This window comes from Orcinus orca, chromosome 20 (assembly GCF_937001465.1).
Source record: "Orcinus orca chromosome 20, mOrcOrc1.1, whole genome shotgun sequence".
NCBI classification, from domain to species: Eukaryota; Metazoa; Chordata; class Mammalia; order Artiodactyla; family Delphinidae; genus Orcinus; species Orcinus orca.
The window spans coordinates 8,860,436-8,879,166 of record NC_064578.1 but is presented as its reverse complement, the minus strand read 5'-3'; the positions used below and the strand labels follow the sequence as shown (position 1 = coordinate 8,879,166).

Genomic DNA, 18,731 nt, shown 5'->3' with positions numbered 1-18,731 from the left:
GGCATTGTCCAAAAAGATGCCGAGATGATAAGAGGGAAGGACCGGGCAACCTGCTCACCCCCACGAGCCACCACCCATAAACACCAAGGTCTGGCTGAGAGCCTCCAAGCAGGACAGCAGAGGCCCAGGTAGATTGCCGGGCTATCGGGATGCCGTGGTCCAGGCTTCTAGCTGGCGGGTGAGGAAGCACGTACAAAGGTGGCACCAACCCAGCCTAAAAGGGCCCAGCAGGAGGGACAGACCATATTGGCTGAGAAGCGCTATTACAGAAATGGCCCAAGGTACCCAGAGGAGGATAGGTTTAATTCTAATGGGGGTTGGGGAGCAGAAATCAGGGAAGGATGGAAAGAATAAAGATGATTTAACCAGAGGCATATGTGAGCAGGGTGGTCCTGGCAGAAAACAAGCAAACAAGCGAAGGCAGGGAGATGTGACCACCTGTGCATTGTGGGAAAATGGCCATGGTGCATTGTGGGAACTATGGACACAGTGCATCGTGGGACCTATAGACATGGTGCACTGTGGGCACTATGATCACTGTGAACACTGTGGGAACTACAGACATGGTGCATTGTGGGACCCACAGACACAGTACATTGTGGGCACTCTGAGCACAGTGCATTGTGGGAACTATCTGTAGAGAGCTTGAAATTAGAGGGAGAGCAGCTGAGCTGGAAAGGCAGGCAGAGTTTATTTATTACCATTGGATTTTTCCTGCCCCCTCTGTTATTTTTTATAATTTTTTACTTTTAATATTTGTCATCAACTAAAAGCCTGTATACGCTTGACTCATCTATCTTATTTTTCTATTGTCTGTTTTACCACTGGAGTAGAAACTCGAGGAGGGCAGGGATTTGGTCAGTGTTTAGCTGTATCCCCAACACTGCTTGGCACACAGTAGGTGCTAGATAAACAGCCTGTAAGTAAATGAGCGCTAACAGTCTTCCCCAGGCAGCATAGTACCCGTGCCTGAAAGCCTTAGATGTCATATGAACAAACACTCCTCATTGTATTACTTCTTTTTTAAAACCCACACTGGTATGATATCCAACTGGCATCCAATCTGTGCTTCACGGATGATACTGCTTGGAGTAAGACCAAGTTAAAAAAAAAAAAAAAGTGAGCTCTTTCAGAGGAAACTATTAATATAACAGAATGCAAGTTCCAGGTGGGAAACAGCACACCCAAGACTCATAGGACAAGACTGATATTCTAGAAAGATGACTCAGGCAACAGTCTGGTGTGCCAGGATAAGGGAAAAGGTTGAGGAGACTGTTCTAAGGGTCTAAAAGAGAGGAGATGGGGATTTAGCAGAAGACTTGGGGTGCAGGTGAGGGGCACTGGGATGGAGAGAGCTGACTGGACCCCGATCAGGTGAGGAAGCCAGGACAGAGAAGCGTGAGAGGTACCAGGGCTCCCACCCATGTTTCCAGTTTAAAGCTTAGCTCAGGACCTTTCGTGCAGTAGGTGATCAGTAATGGTTAGGGAGAGAATGAACGAAGTGGATGAATGAAGAACTACCATTCTCTTCAGTCACGGAATCCTCGGGGGCTTCTCAGGCCCCCATCGTGGAGACAGGAGGGGATCAGGGGCACTGTGGGGGCTGGCCACAGAGGAGCCGCTTCGGGCTGGCCCTGGGGGGCTTAGCGGAGTGACAGGTTCACAAATGAGAAGGTTCCTCAAGAGAGGGGGGATAGGGCTTCCCTGGTGGCGCAGTGGTTGAGAATCTGCCTGCTGATGCAGGGGACACGGGTTCGAGCCCTGGTCTGGGAGGATCCCGCATGCCGCAGAGCAACTGGGCCCGTGAGCCATGGCCACTGAGGCTGTGCGTCTGCAGCCTGTGCTCCGCAACGGGAGAGGCCACGATAGTGAGAGGCCCGCGCACCGCGATGAAGACTGGCCCCCGCTTGCCACAACTAGAGAAAGCCCTTGCACAGAAACAAAGACCCAACACAGCAAAGGTAAATAAATAAACTCCTACCCCCAACATCTAAAAAAAATTTAAAAAAAAAAGAACTATTTGGGGGGGGTGATGAGGGCAGGGCCTACAGCCTGAGTGACAATTTCTCTGACACTCCCATTACTCACGCCCAGCCCACAGCCCTGCCTAGGCAGCGGAGGGGGTCAGCGAGGATGGGGCTCAATGGGCCTGCCAGGAGCCGTTCCGCACTGGCTGCAGGAAACATCCCGAACAAGTGTGAGACTCAGCCTTTCTCCCTTCCCAGAGTGGCGAGGACAGCACAGCAGTTGCTTCTTTAGAGAGCAACCAGTTCCCCAACCCCCAGCCAGGGAGTCAGACACAGGACAGCATGGCAATGCAGGGGACTGACATCGGTGGAGTTTCTACGACAGACCACATGCTTTCGCACGAGCTTTACCTATGTTATTAGATGTCATTGTCACGACAACCAGGCAGGGTGGGGGTTTTGCACAGGTGAAATATCTGAGGTTTGGAGGGTAGAAAGCTATACAACCAATAAGTATCAGAACTGAAATTTGAACCAGGCTCATCCACATTCTGAAACTCCTGTTCTATTACTCACAGCCTTAAGCTCTGTCCAAAATAGTCCTCTGGGCTCTGCGCCTAAAGCAATAGAAAACGTAGACCAAGGACATCAGACTTGAGACAAAAATATTCTGGGACGCTTTGGGGGCTAAATGCTCTGGACCTAGGGAGAAAGCCTCAAGACAAAATCTATTAGGGCAAGGGCCTCGGGCAGATATGTGCTCTAGAGAAGGGGCTCCAAAGGCAAAGCATACAGCAAGTACCAGGGCATGGAGATGGGAGAGCGGAGAGTTAGCCATTGCTGCTGGAGCAGAGCTAGCAAATGACGGAGGGTCGGAGCACGTGTGCCCAGAGGGATGGGCAGTATTGCTGGATCCTCACCGCCACCTTCTGCCCTCTGGAGCAGAATCTGCTCCGAGTCGGGCTCTCCTGGGGGCCCTGGGGAAGGATTCAATGATCACGCTACCCAGAGCTCCTCTTGTGGGAATGAGGCCCAGCTTGGAGACTATCTGAGTGGGTGATAGTCTCCCAAATATTACAGGGCTGCCATGCTTCCTCCACAAGCCGGTGGGTGGGTGGGTGGTATCGAAGAGGGGGGGAAATAATTATGGCCGTCTCTGAAGAACTTAGACACTGGTGTCTTACTTTCTTGTCTGTTTCAAGCAGAATAATAAGTAGGAAAGTCAGATTCACATTTATCCTGCAGCTCGTGCCAAAGAAAAGTCAGGGGAATTCAGAGTCAGCCATTTTGCCCCTAGGATGTGTGATACTGTGATCTATACTTAGAAATAAATATTGGTTCTCTGTCCTTTTCTCTGACAGATTCCTAAAACTCTGGGAATCTCCTGTGACGAGACTGACAAAGGTGTCTTTTTTAAAAAATTATTTTAAATTGAAGTATAGTTGATGTACAATGTTCTGTTAATTTCTGCCGTACAGCAACGTGACTCAATTATACATATATATATATACACACACATTCTTTTTTATATTCTTTTCCATTCTGGCTTATCCCCCGTAGAGGATAAAGGTGTCTTTTGGTATGTTAATGATAACGACTTCTGCAACCACCTATGACTGGGGACTCTAGTTGCTGGGAAGAACCAACCAGGTAATTACAGGGTTGGAACTTTCAGTGCCACCTTGCAACCTCGGGGAGAGGGGCTGGAAATTGAATCAACTGCTGATGGCCAATGATGGAACCAATCATGCCTGTGCATCGAAGCCTCCATAAAAACCATAAAAGGTTCGGGAGCTTCCAGGTTGGTGAACACGTGAAGATCCGGATGAGGGGATGCCCAGAGAGCATGGGAGTTTCCAGCCCTTTCCCCCTACCCTGCTTGATCCATCACTTCCATCTGGCTCTTCCTGGGTTATATTCTTTCATAGTAAACGTGGGATCTAGGGACTTCCCTGGTGGTCCAGTGGTGAAGACGCTGTGCTTTCCAGGGAGATCAGCTCGGTGCTTTGTGACCACCTAGAGGGGTGGGATATAGGGAGGGTGGGCGGGAGGGAGACGCAAGAGGGAAGAGATATGGGGACATATGTATATGTATAACTGATTCACTTTGTTATACAGCAGAAACTAACACACCATTGTAAAGCAATTATACTCCAACAAAGATGTTAAAAAGAAAAAAAGACTGTGCTTCCAATGCAGGGGACGCGCTTCAATTCCTCATCGGGGAATAAAATCCTGCATGCCGCTCGGCGTGGCCAAGAAATAAATAAACAAATAAATAAACAAACTTGTGACGTAGTAAGTAAAAGGTTTCTCTGAGTTCTGCGAGTAGCTCTAGCAAATTAATCAAACCCACGGATGGGGTTCTGGGAACCTTCAAACTATAGCCAGTTGGTCAGAAGCCCAGGGGACAACCTGGACTTGCAACTGGCGTCTGAAGTTGGGGGGTGGGGGGAGGGAGTGGTCGTGCAGAACCGAGTCCTAAACCTGTGGGATCCGATGCTACCGCTAGGTAGACAGTGTCAGAATTGAGCTGAACTGGAGAACACCCTGCTGGTGTCAGAGAATTGCTTGGTGGTGTGGGAAAAGCCCACACACGTGCTGGGATTGGGTGCAGAAGTACAGATATGTCTGGTATTTGCTGTATGCAGTGTGGCCAGAGTGTTAATGTGAGTCATTCAACACACATTTACCAAGTTCTTACCGTGGGCCAGGACCGGGCCCCACCCCTGAGGATGAACAGCCGTCTAGGGAGACACTGCCCCTCGCTGAGCCTCTAACCCAGGTGTCAAGCACATAATCATACCCAAGCTCCTTGCCATTGCAACTGTGTCATTGCAGCTTTCTCACCTTAGTCATCTTCACCTGCCAAATGGGGAGCGAGGGGGTGGGGAGTAGCTAGAGACAGTGAGAAACGCTAAAAGGATACTCGGGAGGGCATGGTTTGTGTCCCATCGCTGGCTATTCCGAAGAGAAGACACTCTCTCTTTACATGTTCTCCCTAAAAACCCAAGATGTATTCAGAATGTAGATCACAACCTTCCACCCTAAGGTGATGGTGTTCCGGCAGAAAAGTTCTGAAATCTAATTTGGTTTCTCCGTGACAATGCGTTTTCTCCGTGTGACCCGGGGGCCTCATGCTTCCCCTGATTCCGTTTCCTCTCTTCTTCCTGCCAATCATGGGTCTATGCTACTTTTTAAACTGCAGGTTTTGAAAGCAGTTCTTCTGTCGAGTGTGGAGGGGAAGGGGAGGCGGGTGGAGGAGGGTTCTCTGCAACTCTAAGATTCCGTGATGGTTAGCTTGGATATTCACGGGAGTTTGCTGCCAGTAGGACAGGCTCTACTCTTGTGACTGTCTTCTTTCTGGCAACACACAGTGTCCAAGTGCTCTGACCCTGGGCTGCAGAGCAGGCTTCAAGCTTTCCATTTTGATGCCACTTGGTCTGTAACTGCCCTTTCTAGGTGGTTCCAGACCTCTTAATTCCTCTGGTTTCCTGAAAGATGGGTTCTGGCACCTGGATGTTTGTTTCATCCCTAAAGGACAAGCCTAGATATAAGCTTCCCATGTGGCAAGATCGCTCTGAGCCCACCAGCAGGCAAGCCAGACACAGCAGGAGACCAGAGGAAACTCATCTGGTTCATGTCCTGAGAGACCAACGGCAAGAAGTTCAGAGGGGGATGCAGGATGGAAAGTGGGGAGGCAAGGCTAGGAGATCAGAATGTCTGCAACAATGAGACCCCTTTTCCTGGTTCCCCATCAGGAGGACTCTCTGAGAAGGAAGAGGTCCTCGGAAGCCTCGAATCCCTCATGCCCATTTGACGGAAAAGGGGAAGCACTGAGAAGTGAGATCACATGGTAATAAACGACAGAGCTGGGACTTGAACCCAGGTGTTCTCCCTCGCTATCCAGAGGGAAAACAGAGCAGAGAAACCATCTGGGCTTGGAGAACTCAGGGGGTTTGGCCAGCAGCATGAGAATAAGAACAGCTGCCTGCCCTTGAAACTCACCGTCGCTTCAGACACGGTGCTAAACACTTTGCCTACGTTATCTTACTGAATCCATATTGTAACGAAGCATTCTAATCGATGTCCTTTTTATTGATGAGGTTAAATAACAATAACTTGGTCCAAGCTTCCCACTGACAACCTGCTGGAGCCAGGATTTAAACCCAGAAGCCAGGCTGTGCCCAATGGCAAATGCTGCCTTCCCTGGGTCAGATGAAAGGATTATGGTTTTTCTCACCGCAATGAAGAGTAGCCCCTGCTCACCCCAACTAGAGAAAGCCCGCGCGCAGCAACAAGGACCCACAGCCCAAATAAATAAATTAAATAAATAAAATTAAAAAAAAAAGACACAGTCATCCTCTGAAAGGAAAACCAAGCCTTCCTCCAGGAAGACCTCTCTGAATGCTCCTAGCCACAACAAGCATCTTCCTGATACGCAAATGTCTAAACTCTAGGAAATTCCTTTCTCCCCTCTAGTTTGCCATGGATCTGAAGGTCCACATCTGGAAGACAGAAGCTGCCTTCTCGTGCTTTCTAGGACCAGGTCCCTTGACCCCATACTTCCCAAATTTTCATTCGGTACCTAGCACTTGGGAGATGCTCAGAGAAGACTTGCGAAGTCAAAGGGGAAACCGGTGGCGACAGGAACTCGCCTGTTACTAATCCTTGATCTTCCGCTGAAATCAACTCTTCAAGAAGCTCTTAGAAAAACGCAACTGATTTTAAGATCAAGTAATCTTTTCACCGTTATGAGTTTCCTCATCTTCCACTGGGGATAATATATTCAAAGCACCTAGACACACACAAATACTCCATAGATGAAAAGTATTACTATTATTCATAATTTTCAAGACTGTTATCTCCATTGGTTAATTAAGTAAGGATGTCGTCCCTCTGTTTAACCTAAACTCATTAAGCGTAAGATGGTGGGCAAAATGTCAAGGTGTAAAGATAGCATGTTAATCTCAAATACGATCCGTATGCACATCAGTCATCCACGAGCCCTCGCTCAGTCTGAACTCCCTTCATGTTCTCACCAGGGTCTCACTTCCCATGCGGTCATGGCAGACTCACCTCCCAGCCTCTTCTCACCTCTTTCTCCTGGGTCCCCAACCCAGACCTGTCAGCCCAGTGACTCTGGGAGACGCGTGAGTAGCATGCCTGGGATATAAAATCTTAGTAGGTAGGGTGTGAGGGCTACCAGGGCAGAGGGGTGAGCCCCAAAAGAGGCAGTAACAGTTTCTCTGGCTATAATGGAGGTGAGAGAGAGAGAGAGAGAGACAGAGAGAGAGAGAGAGAGAGAGAGAGAGAAGGGAACAGAGGGAAAAAGCACCAAGGCAGCACATGGAACAACTAGATTGGGGCTGTCTCTCTGGAAAGAGCTGTATGCATGATATCAAGAAGATCTTATTCCCTTCATCTATGATGCTGCATTTTTATTATTTATGTAAGAGTTATATTTCGAAACTTCAACGGCTCACTTTGGGACCATTAAGTGGAGTGGGATGGGTCGATTCATTTATAAATGAGGTCATTCAATAAGTATTCATTGAGCAGCTGCTATGTGACAAGCAGCGTGTTGGGCTTGGCAGGTATGGCACTGAATAAGACCCTGCTGCCTGCCTTGCTAGAGAGAGATTTGTAAACCAGCGATGCTCATACAATCAAAGTGAGAAGACAGAAATGTTCACAGGGTGTCACAGTGGGGACTTACTTCTTCCCTTTGCTCCCACAAGACTTCTTACATTCCCAGATGAGAGCACAGCTGAGCACAGGGTGGCTCTAAATGAATGGTTGTTGAATGAATGAGTTATTGTAATTATTTACCCATCCGTCTCCACTACTAGACTCTGAATCACTCCTAGTAATAATCCCTTATCTACGTAATAAACTGTGTAGTCAGGATAGGCTAGAGACCCCCCCAAATCTCAGAAGCTTAAAGCAACAAAGGTTTACTTTGTTCAAGTTATAGATCATTGTGGATCGTCAGAGAGGCTCTGCCCATAAACACCCACACAGACGGAGCAGCCGCCATCTGGAATGGGGCAGGTCACTACGCCTGCCACGGAAGTGGAGCGCTGGAGGGCATGCGTGGGCAGTTAGATGTTAGATCCATCAGCCTGGAAATGACTTGCATTGTTTCTGTTCATAACACTCTGACCAGAATAAGGAAGCAAGAAAGTACATGAAGACCGCGAACTTGCAGACTGTGTGTGTGAGTGCATATGTGTGTGTATTCCTGTGTGTGTGTATAGGCGTGTGTGTGTACAGGGATGTGTGCATGCGTGTGTTTCTTAGGGGAACGGAGGAGAATGGGAGCAGGCCAGCTCCTGGGGAGGGTTCCCACATGACAGCTGTAAGCAATCTCCTTCGTGTGCTGCTGAGGGCTTGTCCTTCTGGGGCCAAGTGTGATGATGTGCAGATGGGCCAGGGCACTGAGGGCTCGAGGTCAATCAGCTGGTGCAGGGACGGGGTGGCGGGGGGGCACTGCCGCTGTGGTGAGCCAGGCAGTATGACACAGGTTACTTCCACCTCGGGGCCTTGGGCAAACTACTCAACTTTTGTGAGCCTGAAAAGGATAACACAACACCTACCTCAATGCTGTTATGTCAGGACCTCTGGAGAGAACACAGGTCAAGGGCCCTGCAGTACAAGATGCTCGTAACGAGGAGAGGAGGACAGGGTCTGGAAGGAGATTCTTAAATGACAGGTTCTCTTTTGACCGCGTCTAGAAGGCGGGGTGAGGATGGGGCTGGACTGGGTCCTACTTTTCCTGCCCATCCTCAGGTCCCTGTGAGCACAGGTTGAGGTGTGACCTTCCCCCGGCTTCCTGGCTCCTGAGACAGGCTGGATCTCACCTCAGTCACCAGCAGTGCTGTCACCACTGAGGCATGCCCTCCCCAGGGGAGCTGGGTCTCTGAACTCTCACCTAACATCGTCAAACAACAGATCCAAAAATAACCAGGATGGTCACCAGGGGGGCCCTTCTGAATCCATCGTGCCCTCCATGACCATGAGGTGTGGGCGTGTGCTTCTCAGTTTCTCGGGTAGACATCAGGTCCAGCTCGCGCAATTTAATTTCGGGTAACCGCATCCACCCCATCGCAGGAAAAAGATGGTTCTCTCCACCCAGAAGTTGAAAACAAGGGCTTGGAGGAAACCTGAATCTTGTGCTCCTAGCTCCATGATTCGGGGCAAGTCTACCTCACCTCGCTAAGCCTTCAAGTTCTTCATGTATCCAATGGGAACAATAATAGTGGCACTGGCCTTGTGGGATTATTGGGAAAGCGAGTTCAGATACTGCGCAGTAAACAATTTCTGCGATGCTGGAACACGATACATGTTAGCAATCACTATCCTGGTTTCCCCTTAGGAACCACATTTCTGTAGGAAAAGTAGGCCAAAAGGTTTGCTGCGACAGGCATGGGGCTGCTTAAACATCCAGGAAAAAAGAGCCGTCTTGCCGGTCTAACTGAACATAACTGGGAGAAATCGCCGAAATTCTCACCTGAGAGAAATCGAGCTGCAGAAGAGCCAGTACAAGAGGGAGCCCACCCAGTCTGTGCATCACTTTCAAACAAGGGCTCCGATCCAGAGAAAGAGATCCCTAACGTGCTGGCAGCTCCAGGGAGGAGGCCGGGGCGGGGGGCAGACAAAATCCCACTCAAAGCTTTACGGTCAGATTATTCTGGGTTAGAGTCCTTCCTCTTTCACTTACTAGCAGTACAACCCTGGACAAGCCACTTCACCCTTTTTTTTTTTTTGCGGTACGCAGGCCTCTCACTGTTATGGCCTCTCCCGCTGCGGAGCACAGGCTCCGGACGCGCAGGCCCAGCGGCCATGGCTCACGGGCGCAGCCGCTCCGCGGCATGTGGGATCTTCCCGGACTGGGGCGCGAACCCGCGTCCCCTGCATCGGCAGGCGGACTCTCAACCACTGCGCCACCAGGGAAGCCCTCACTTCACCCTTTTGAGCCTCTATTTCTCTACCCGATAAATGGGAATAATATCCAGGATCTCTTAAGAGTGTGAGAATTAAGGGAGGTAAAGCCCTGAGCTGACAGCAGGTATTTAATGGATGTTTTTTGCTAGTTTCCATTCTTTCTGCCTTTCCTTACCCAAGTCTTTGTGAAAAGCAGCTTTAATCACCTTTAACCCCAAGGTCTGTCACCTACGCTGAGCACGAAATGCTTGTTGAGACCGCTGCTCACCCCAAGACGTCTCAGTGCTGGCCCTACAGAACTGAAAATAGCTCTGTATGCAGAATGCAAAGTGGATCAGACGCAGGGGCCGCCGTGCTGGGATCAGGAGTGACCGCTGGTGGTGGCCGCACACTTCGGCCCCTTGGATCCGGACGCCTGGAGGGAGTCACACCTTCCTCCGGGCTCCACCATGGCTGGTCCTCCAGCTGCCAGGTGTGAAGATGGGTCACCCTGGCCTAGAGTCTGCCCACCTGTCCCTCTCCCTGGCAAATGGGGGTGCGGATACAGCAGGGACCTTAACCACAGCTCCCATCCCAAATGAGCCAACACCCCTGTTTTGTCACCAAGCCTACTTTTTTTTTTTTTTAAATCTACAAACTAGTTGTGATTAATGGTACCCTGCGGTTCCTCGTGCAGAAATAAGGTCATGGTGAAGATACGGTCGTTTTGAAACCCCGGTGAAGTTCTGGGGCCAGAGCAGGGCGGTAATCACTCTGGTTTGGGCTCACCTTCCTTCTCTGTGGCCTGCAACTTCAAGGCCCGGGGCTGTCCCCGTGTCTCTGACTTCCTCTCATGCAAATCACCCCGGGCGGGGGTGTAGGGACGGCAAACTGAGAAAAGGGAGCGGAGGGAAGTAATGAACTCCGACCTCCGCAGACCTACTTTCTGTCTCCTAGGCAAGCCTGCAAGACAGGTCCCACCTGAGCCCCATCACCGACTCTGCAGGGACCTGCCTCCTTCCAGTAAAATCCAGAATCTAGAAACCTGGGTTTGGAGGCGAACCTGGTCCAACCATTTCACAAGAAATAAATGCACTGGTTCCTTTCAGACAAAGAGTGCGGCTCTGAGGGGTTTCTGGGCTTTCCTGCCATCCTGTCCTTTCATCTTGCACTTTGCAGATGTACAAGTCTCCAAGCTCCCTCTCCTTACTTAAAAGGGTGGGTCTGAGGAGGGTAAGGGCCTCAATAAACTGACAGGCACAGAAAATTCGGGATCATGGAGCAGCTGGGACGGAAGGAGGGAGGAGCTCCTTAAGAAGCATGTTCCCTCCACAGCCAGCCCCCAGAGAGGGCAGCCCGCAAAAGAAGCGTCCAAAAAAGAAGCACCCACTGGGGAAGGACACCCAGTATATGAGTCCTACTGTGTGCTGGCCTGGGGGCTGCAAGGGCCTTTTCTCCTTCCTGGCTTGAGTGAGCAGGGGGACATGTGAGACACACTTCTTGGAAGCCCAAGCTTCACAGCAGGCCTTGCAGCTAAGAGAAGTGGCCAAGGGCACAGAGGAGAAAACAGGCCAAGAGCTGGGAGTCCTGACTCTGTTCTGAGTCTCATCTCTGGGTCTCAGTTTCCCCATCTGAAAGCATGGGGGCTGGAAGACACCATCACTCCTGTTTTCTGTTTCGCAGACAAGCCACTCAGGAGAGGTTTTGCCCTAGCCCGTTCTCGCCTCAGGCAGGACTCAGTTGCTTCCGGTACAATCTCAAATCTAGATGCAGTGGCTTTCTGGCCCAGTCATTTCTCAAGAAATAAATGCACTGGTGACTGTAGGCAGGAGAAGGATGGAGAGCGTCCCCACTGGCCCTGGTCTGTGTGGGCTGACGCACAGGCTGGGAAGGACACCTCCGTTTCTGCTGTAATCTACTGAGAGGTCCAAACAGCGTGTCTTGGGAGGCCACTGCCCCCTGATTTGGGTACAAACGACACTGCCAAAGCTTGTAAGTGTGAACCACATCAGAGACCCAGATCCCTGCTTCTCCATTTACGAAAAGGGGAACGCAGACCTCAAAGGGCCCATAACCTCCACAGGGTCCTGTTAAAATTACCAAGTCTCCTCATGTACGCAAATACCTTTAAATCTCATAATACAAATAAGGCCATTCAGGGCAGCACAACAAGTGCCCCGTGACCTCCTCAGCTAAGTCACATAAAACTTTTGGGCTGGAATTCCTTTAGCTGCAACAGAGAGATTGCGTTGAATGACCCAGTCTCCCAAGCTGCCCCGACCTCGATAATTATGTACTTACGAGTCAACGGTCACAGGCCCTGGTAATTAAAAAATTAAAATAATATCCATGGGTCCTCGATTGGCTATTTTCTCTCCCATGACAGGTCTGTTGATATTGACAAAGGACCATCAATACACATCTCCATGGCTCAGGTAGAAACCTTGCTCTAACATACGTACTGGAACGGGGCAGGATGTGTCGGTGGGCTCTGACTTGGGGCACTGATCCAGCTTTCTTGCCTCTTTAGCCAACAGGACTAAATGTTTTCTTTCAAAGATGTTATAAATGGGGGAATAAGGAGTTTAGTGGAAGACGCAGAAACATAAAAGATGCCCAGCAGTGCCAGGGGAGGACGGAACAGCAGCGTGAAGGGTGAGGGTCCCCTTCACCTGCCCTCTGCCTTCCCCACAGACTCAAAGAGCAAAATGGGGGTCCAGACCGGATATGAGACCCTCCTGTGGCCTTCCAAATTCTCCCAATAAGTCCTTCAGAGAAATAAGCATGGTTTGTTTTCCCAGAGAAGCAGCACATGTGAGCCAGTGGTGGAGGGGGAGAGGGCGGGTAAAAGAAAACCTTTGCCAGAGCGCGCAGCAGGCGGGGCCCCAGCCGGGGCGTCTCTGATGGAAAAGGTGGCTTGATGTGGGTCCCCGGGTTCCTCTGAACACGCTCAGGGACAGGCGCGGATCAGCGCTGCCTGTGTTTGAAGGTATTTCACTACAGCAAACACCAGGCGGGGAGGAGAAAAACCCAAACCACTTCAAGTGGATTTCAATTTTGAAAGACGCCACATGAAACGTGCAGAAACCTAAGCCCCCTTTAGTCCTGGCCCAAGAGTAACAGACTCAAGAAGGGGGAGCACAGCCTGGTTCTGGGCCCCATGCGTGCAGCTCCCGGGGCCAGATGCCTCAGCGAAGGGGCGGCGGGAGCTTTCATCTCTGCGCGCGGATACGGATACGGATGCGCTATGAACAAGACCACAGCATCGCCCCACGCGGGGCCCCAAGTAGGGCAGCTTTCATTAGCGACGCAGCGGCCCCACCCACCTCTGAACTCCCTGGGGTTGGGGTAGACCTGGGAAGGGTTCTGGCCTTCAGGGAAGACCTCAAAGCACACCGATAGCCGACACTCTGGGTTAAAGCCATCATTCATTCATTCACTGCTTCATTCATTCGTCTGCATCCATTCATCTTCCCTCAACCACGTTCCTTTAACACTCCAATCCCCCACAGTCCTATAAGGAGATGAGTCCTGACTATTTTGTCACCACTGCCCTGTCTTCTTTGCCTGCTGCCCTCCACTTTGACCCAGTTCCTTCCGTCGTGTTCAGAATGTCCATTTGCATCCCTGGTCTTTTGGTCTTGGTGTTCTCTCACCAGCTCCTGACACCTGGCCTTGGTTGACTGACCTCTGCCAAAGCCCAATCAGAGGTCTAAACTTGGATGAGATTATTTTGTCCCTTTGTCTCCTTCTCTCTGCCAGACCAAGGTGGTCAGAAGGCTATAACCTTCGCAGGCTCAGTGCCAAGGGTTAAGGTCATGGGTCATGTTCGTATGAGGGGAACTTCATTTTGAGTGAAAATCCTCTGGACAGTCTAACATGGTATAGAGGAAGGAATATGGACTTTGGGGTCCAGCCAGGTTTAAATTCAAGTTTAAATTAAATTCAAGTTTAAATTAAATTCCGGTTAAATTCCGCCAGGTTTAAATTTCAATTCAGGAGATGAGTAGCTATGTGACTTTGGGTATGTTGCTTAAACCCTCTGAGCTGCAAAATAATGCCTATGACACCGGTAGGAAGTTTACAAGTTTCTGAAATATAGAAAGGGCAAAGTAAAGACCTTCCTCTCTACAGATAAAAAAAAAAATAATAGTAATAGTTACTATTGAGAATTTCCGTGACGTGTCACTCTACGAAACTTTCTGTTCATTATTCATTGAATACTCAGACTCTAAATGTGACTGATATAATAGCACTGACTTCATAAAGATGAGTAAACTGAGACACAGGCAGGTGAAATGACTCGCCCAAACTCACAGACCCCATGAGATGGGACCCAAATGTAAAGACTGAGTCCAGAGGGGCCGCTCCTAAGCAGATTGTCTTGGACAATTCAGATTTTAAATATTCTGCCCCACTGTCAATCATGGCTTCTGTTTCTGCTCTTTTATTTGGAAAATCTCAGCACTAAACGGACAGCATTTAGAGCATCATGATTTTGTATTTCCATTTTTGGTGAGAGGAGAGAAGAAGAGGGGAACCATGATGAAGTGTCTCTTCTGTCCAAAAACTGAAACAAAGGTCACTGGAAACCCTGTCTTGATTGGAAAATAAATATGAAATGGACCACAGACTCCATTTTGGAATTTCTGTGCCAGTGAAGTCTGTTTGAACAGTGTACATTAGGGGACTCTTTATATAGTAGGTCCTCGACCCTTCAGAATGATCCAAATAAATGTTTGAAGTGGGCCTCCTTGGGATTTGGGGGCCCCGCCACAGATTTGTCATCCAAGAAAGGAAGGTTATGAAGGGAGCTCATGTTTACCCAGGGTTCTGCGGCTACCATTTTTCCGTCTCTCTGTCTCTTGAACATTTCCCTGGGGAGAAGTCTACATTACACAAGCTGGAGGGAGCTTGGGAAAGCATCAAAAAGCACAAATGTGTTGTGTGTATCACAAAAGGATCTTTTAAAAATCTGGGTGGAAGTCAAAGCTGTTTGGGTTGGGGGGGTCTAAGTAGAAGATGGGAATGCCACTGAGGAACTCCTCCAGCACCCATCAGAGCTCACCGTTCTAGGATCTGAGTCTGCTGCCCTGTCTTGTCCTCTAGAAGATGATGGTGATGAATGGGGTAGTGGTGGTGACCACAAAGGCGACGAGAGGGATGAAGCTTCCGTGTTAGTCTCCTTGGGCTACTGTGACAAATGGCCATGGACTTGGGGGCTTCAAACAATAAGAATTGATTCTCCCACAGTTCTGGAGGCCACTAGTGTGAAATCAGGGTGTTGGCAGGGCCATTTCCCTTCGAAAGCTCTAGGGGATTCATCTTTCATGTCTCTTCTAGCTTCTGGTGGTTATTGGAAATCCTTGGCTTCCTCGGCTTGTAGCTACGTCATTTCAATTTCTGCTCCTGTAGTCACATGGCTGTCTCCCCTCTGGGTGTCTGTGTATCTAAGTCTCTCTCCTTATACGGTCACCAACCATTGCATCGAGGGTCCACTCTAATCCAGTATGACCTCATTGTGACTTAACTAATTACATCTTCAAAGACTATTTCCAAATGAGGTCACATTCACAGGTACCAGAGACTAGGATGTCAACCTATCTTTTGGGGAACACAGTTCTACCCACAACAGTTTCTAATAATACTAGATATTTACTGAGCTATTACTTTATGCCAGGTACTCTGCCCAGCACTTTACAATTATTAGACCCATAATTGAAACTGCTGCTTTTGTAGGTTATTAATGGTTGAATGTCAACTATTTCATATGGTTAAACCTAATATTACCTTATTTAACCCTCTGCGATTAGTATCTACTCTTATTAGCACCTACTCTTACTAAAGCACTTACTGCCATATCTACTGACAGGTGGGGAAAGAGGCACCTCTATTTTTCAAGGAGATGAAATAGCGTGTGGCTTTAGGAACTGTAGAGACACTAGTGAACATACAACTTCCTCCCTGTGTGGGGGGGAGGGAGTTACCGAATCCCTGAGCTTTAACTTCTCCATCTGTAAAATCAGAGACGACTATTTTGTAATAAGACTTTATGGATATAAACACAACAATTCCTGAAATCAATAATTTGGGAGCTAGAAGAAGTATCTTGTGGAGCGTCTGGTCTTTAGTAGGTGCTAAGTGTGGCCCTGGGGACAGCAAACTTAAGAATCATCTGGAGGTGGGATGGGGAAGGGGCATTTGTAAAGAATGCAGCTTGCCAGGCTCTACCCAGCACAACTGAATTCGAATCTCTGGGACTGTGCCTGGAAATCTGCATTTTTACTAGTGCCTCCCAGTGATTCCTCCATTTGCAAACGTAAGAAAACTGCTGCACTAAGTAAATAAACGTTTTTTTTTCCTTTCTTTTCCACAGAACTTAGTGCAAATGAGGACTGGATTGGGTGATCCAGGTCCTGATATGTCCCAAGTTCAGAGACAGCAGTGGGAACTGGGGACCAGATGACAGCTTCCACTGCCGCAGGCAGGCAGGGGTTAGTGGGGACCTTTCAAGGGGAAAGTGGGTCTTTAGTTCTGGATCCTCTGAAGCTGCATATTTATGACTCTTCCATTACTTGAATGAAAATAAATATCATGCTTAAAAATTGCAAGTCTCAAAATCAGAGTACTGTTCCTTCGGGGAGTCAAATCCTTGTGCCTTGTTGGTGTAGAGAGGAAAACAGACCAAATCTCTTTCCAAGATTTTTTTTCCCTCCTGCAAATTCTGCAGCTGGCTTAACAATCCAATCCTCCCTTCACCCAAGCACTGTGTTTCTCTCTTGTGTTCAGAACTAAGAGGCCCTGGCCTTTAAGATGAAGCCTTTGGAAGTAAGACGCCTGCTGAAAGCACCCTTTTCCCGTGTCTGAAAGCACAAGAGTTGCTTAGAGCCTCATTGAGCCGCAGTTCGGGGTTTCCTGGGTAAGAGGGACTCACAGTTCCAGAAACCCAGCCTCGCTCTTAGCGTGTGCTATTTGCGAACTCAGGAAGCCTGTGGAGCTGCCCCACCAAGGACCCACCCTGCCAGCGACCTGGAGTGGGCTCCTGCCTTCCTGCCCACCCCCAAGAGCTGCCCTGGCCCGGCCCTGGATCTCGGGGTGAAGACACAGCCTTCTGGAAGGGTCTATTAAACTGTAAGTTGATGAGGTGCCCTGTGCCTGGGGAAGGGATGGCAGAGAACGGACAACAGAAAACCTGTTTGCTCAAGCAGGAGGAACACAGAATTTCAAGTCCTGCACCGCCTCCCAAATACATGTTTGCTTCCCATTTTCCCAGGAACGGGTTGAGCCTTCTGAATATATTTTATCATTCAGCTCTCACCTCCCACTCCCAGGGAGGTCACGCTGTTATTAACATGTTATAGACATGAACCAGGGGCTTAGCAGAGTCAGATGACTCCTCTCCAGCCGTGCTGGCAAAAAAGGGGTAGAATACTGATTCAGCTCCCTCCTCCCAACTCCACGGACACCCCTGGATGCCAGTCACCCTTCCATTTGTTTCTGGCTGTGTCACCGTGGCCTCCCTGAGCTTCACTGCCCTCTTATGGGAGGTGGGAATGACAGCAACAGCAACCTGGGGCAAGGAGCAAACGGGGCTGATGTCTAAAGGGGTTCCACGCTCCGTGAAGGAACACAGAAAGGTTGGTGGCTCCCCGTCCATTCTGTCCCGTGTTCCTCCCGTGACCACATTCTCCGTGGATCTCTTTCCTGAGTAGCTGAGGGGGATGGGACATGGGGCCAGGCGAAGAAAGGGTGAGCTCAGATGGGGACAGCACGAGGTGCCGTCTGCAGGTGGGTCCCTGGGTCACAGGTGCAGGGGCGGAGAGAGGAACATCAGAGGATTGGGTGTGACCTGACTGGACTGGACCATGAGGCCCTTGAGGGCAAGGAGCACATTCTGTTTCTCTCCTAACAGCACAGCACCCGGTGTATGGGCACTCATACCGCAGACTGGAGCCCCCTTGAAGACTGAGTTTCATTTCTCTGGGGTGGCTTCCTCTCCTCTCCCCCCCTTTTTTTTTTTTTTTTTTTTTTTTTTGCGGTACGCGGGCCTCTCACTGCTGTGGCCTCTCCCGTTGCGGAGCACAGGCTCCAAACGTGCAGGCCCAGCAGTCATGGCCCACAGGCCCAGCTGCTCCATGGCATGCGGGATCCTCCCGGACCGGGGCACGAACCCGCGTCCCCTGCATCGGCAGGCGGACTCCCAACCACTGTGCCACCAGGGAAGCCCAAGACCTCATTTTTGACTTAACTAATTATATCTGCAAAGGCTCTATTTCTAAATAAGGTCGTACTCTGGGTTTCCAGGTGGACATGGATTTGGGGGGACACTATTCAACCTAGCATACGTGTCCATACTCCGGTCTATATAGTCAGCTCTGTCTATAATATCCTTTCCTGATGGCCACCCATCAGCCCAGGTTTGGCCAGTTCTTAGGAGCCCTGACCTGGGGAAGAGGCTACAGAGGACGCAGAGGCAAGCAGGAGGGACCCCATGTTCCTGGCTACCCAGAGAATAGTCCACAAGGGGTATCTGGGTGGCCCCGTCTCAGTGGCCCCTTGGAGTCCTCACCACATGGGGAGGGATAGGGCCAGAGGACAGCTAGAGAGATGCAGTCCCCACTACAAGGTGTGACGGAGGTGACGGCCCAGGGAGCAGAGCCAGCTGGGAGAAGGATTAGTGCCATCAGGAAAGGCCGAGGTGATTTATGGGTAATAACGGATCACAGTAATGCGAATTTTCACAATAAATCCTCCCGACGCACAGGAACAGAAATAATGAACAGGAAGTCCCTCTCTTACAAATGAGCTTTGAATGGAGTTGACAGAAATAGCATGAAG

At 49.7% G+C, this 18,731-nt stretch overlaps 1 long non-coding RNA gene across 1 annotated transcript in view; it reads right to left on the bottom strand.

Moving 5' to 3' along the window:
* LOC125962754 (uncharacterized) overlaps positions 1–18,465 on the bottom strand; it is an 87,861-nt gene extending 69,396 nt beyond the window's left edge. The window contains exon 1 of the long non-coding RNA XR_007474459.1: positions 14,962–18,465. This is a non-coding gene — a long non-coding RNA (uncharacterized LOC125962754). The remainder of the gene's footprint in view (positions 1–14,961) is intronic.
* Positions 18,466–18,731: the final 266 nt, after the last annotated feature.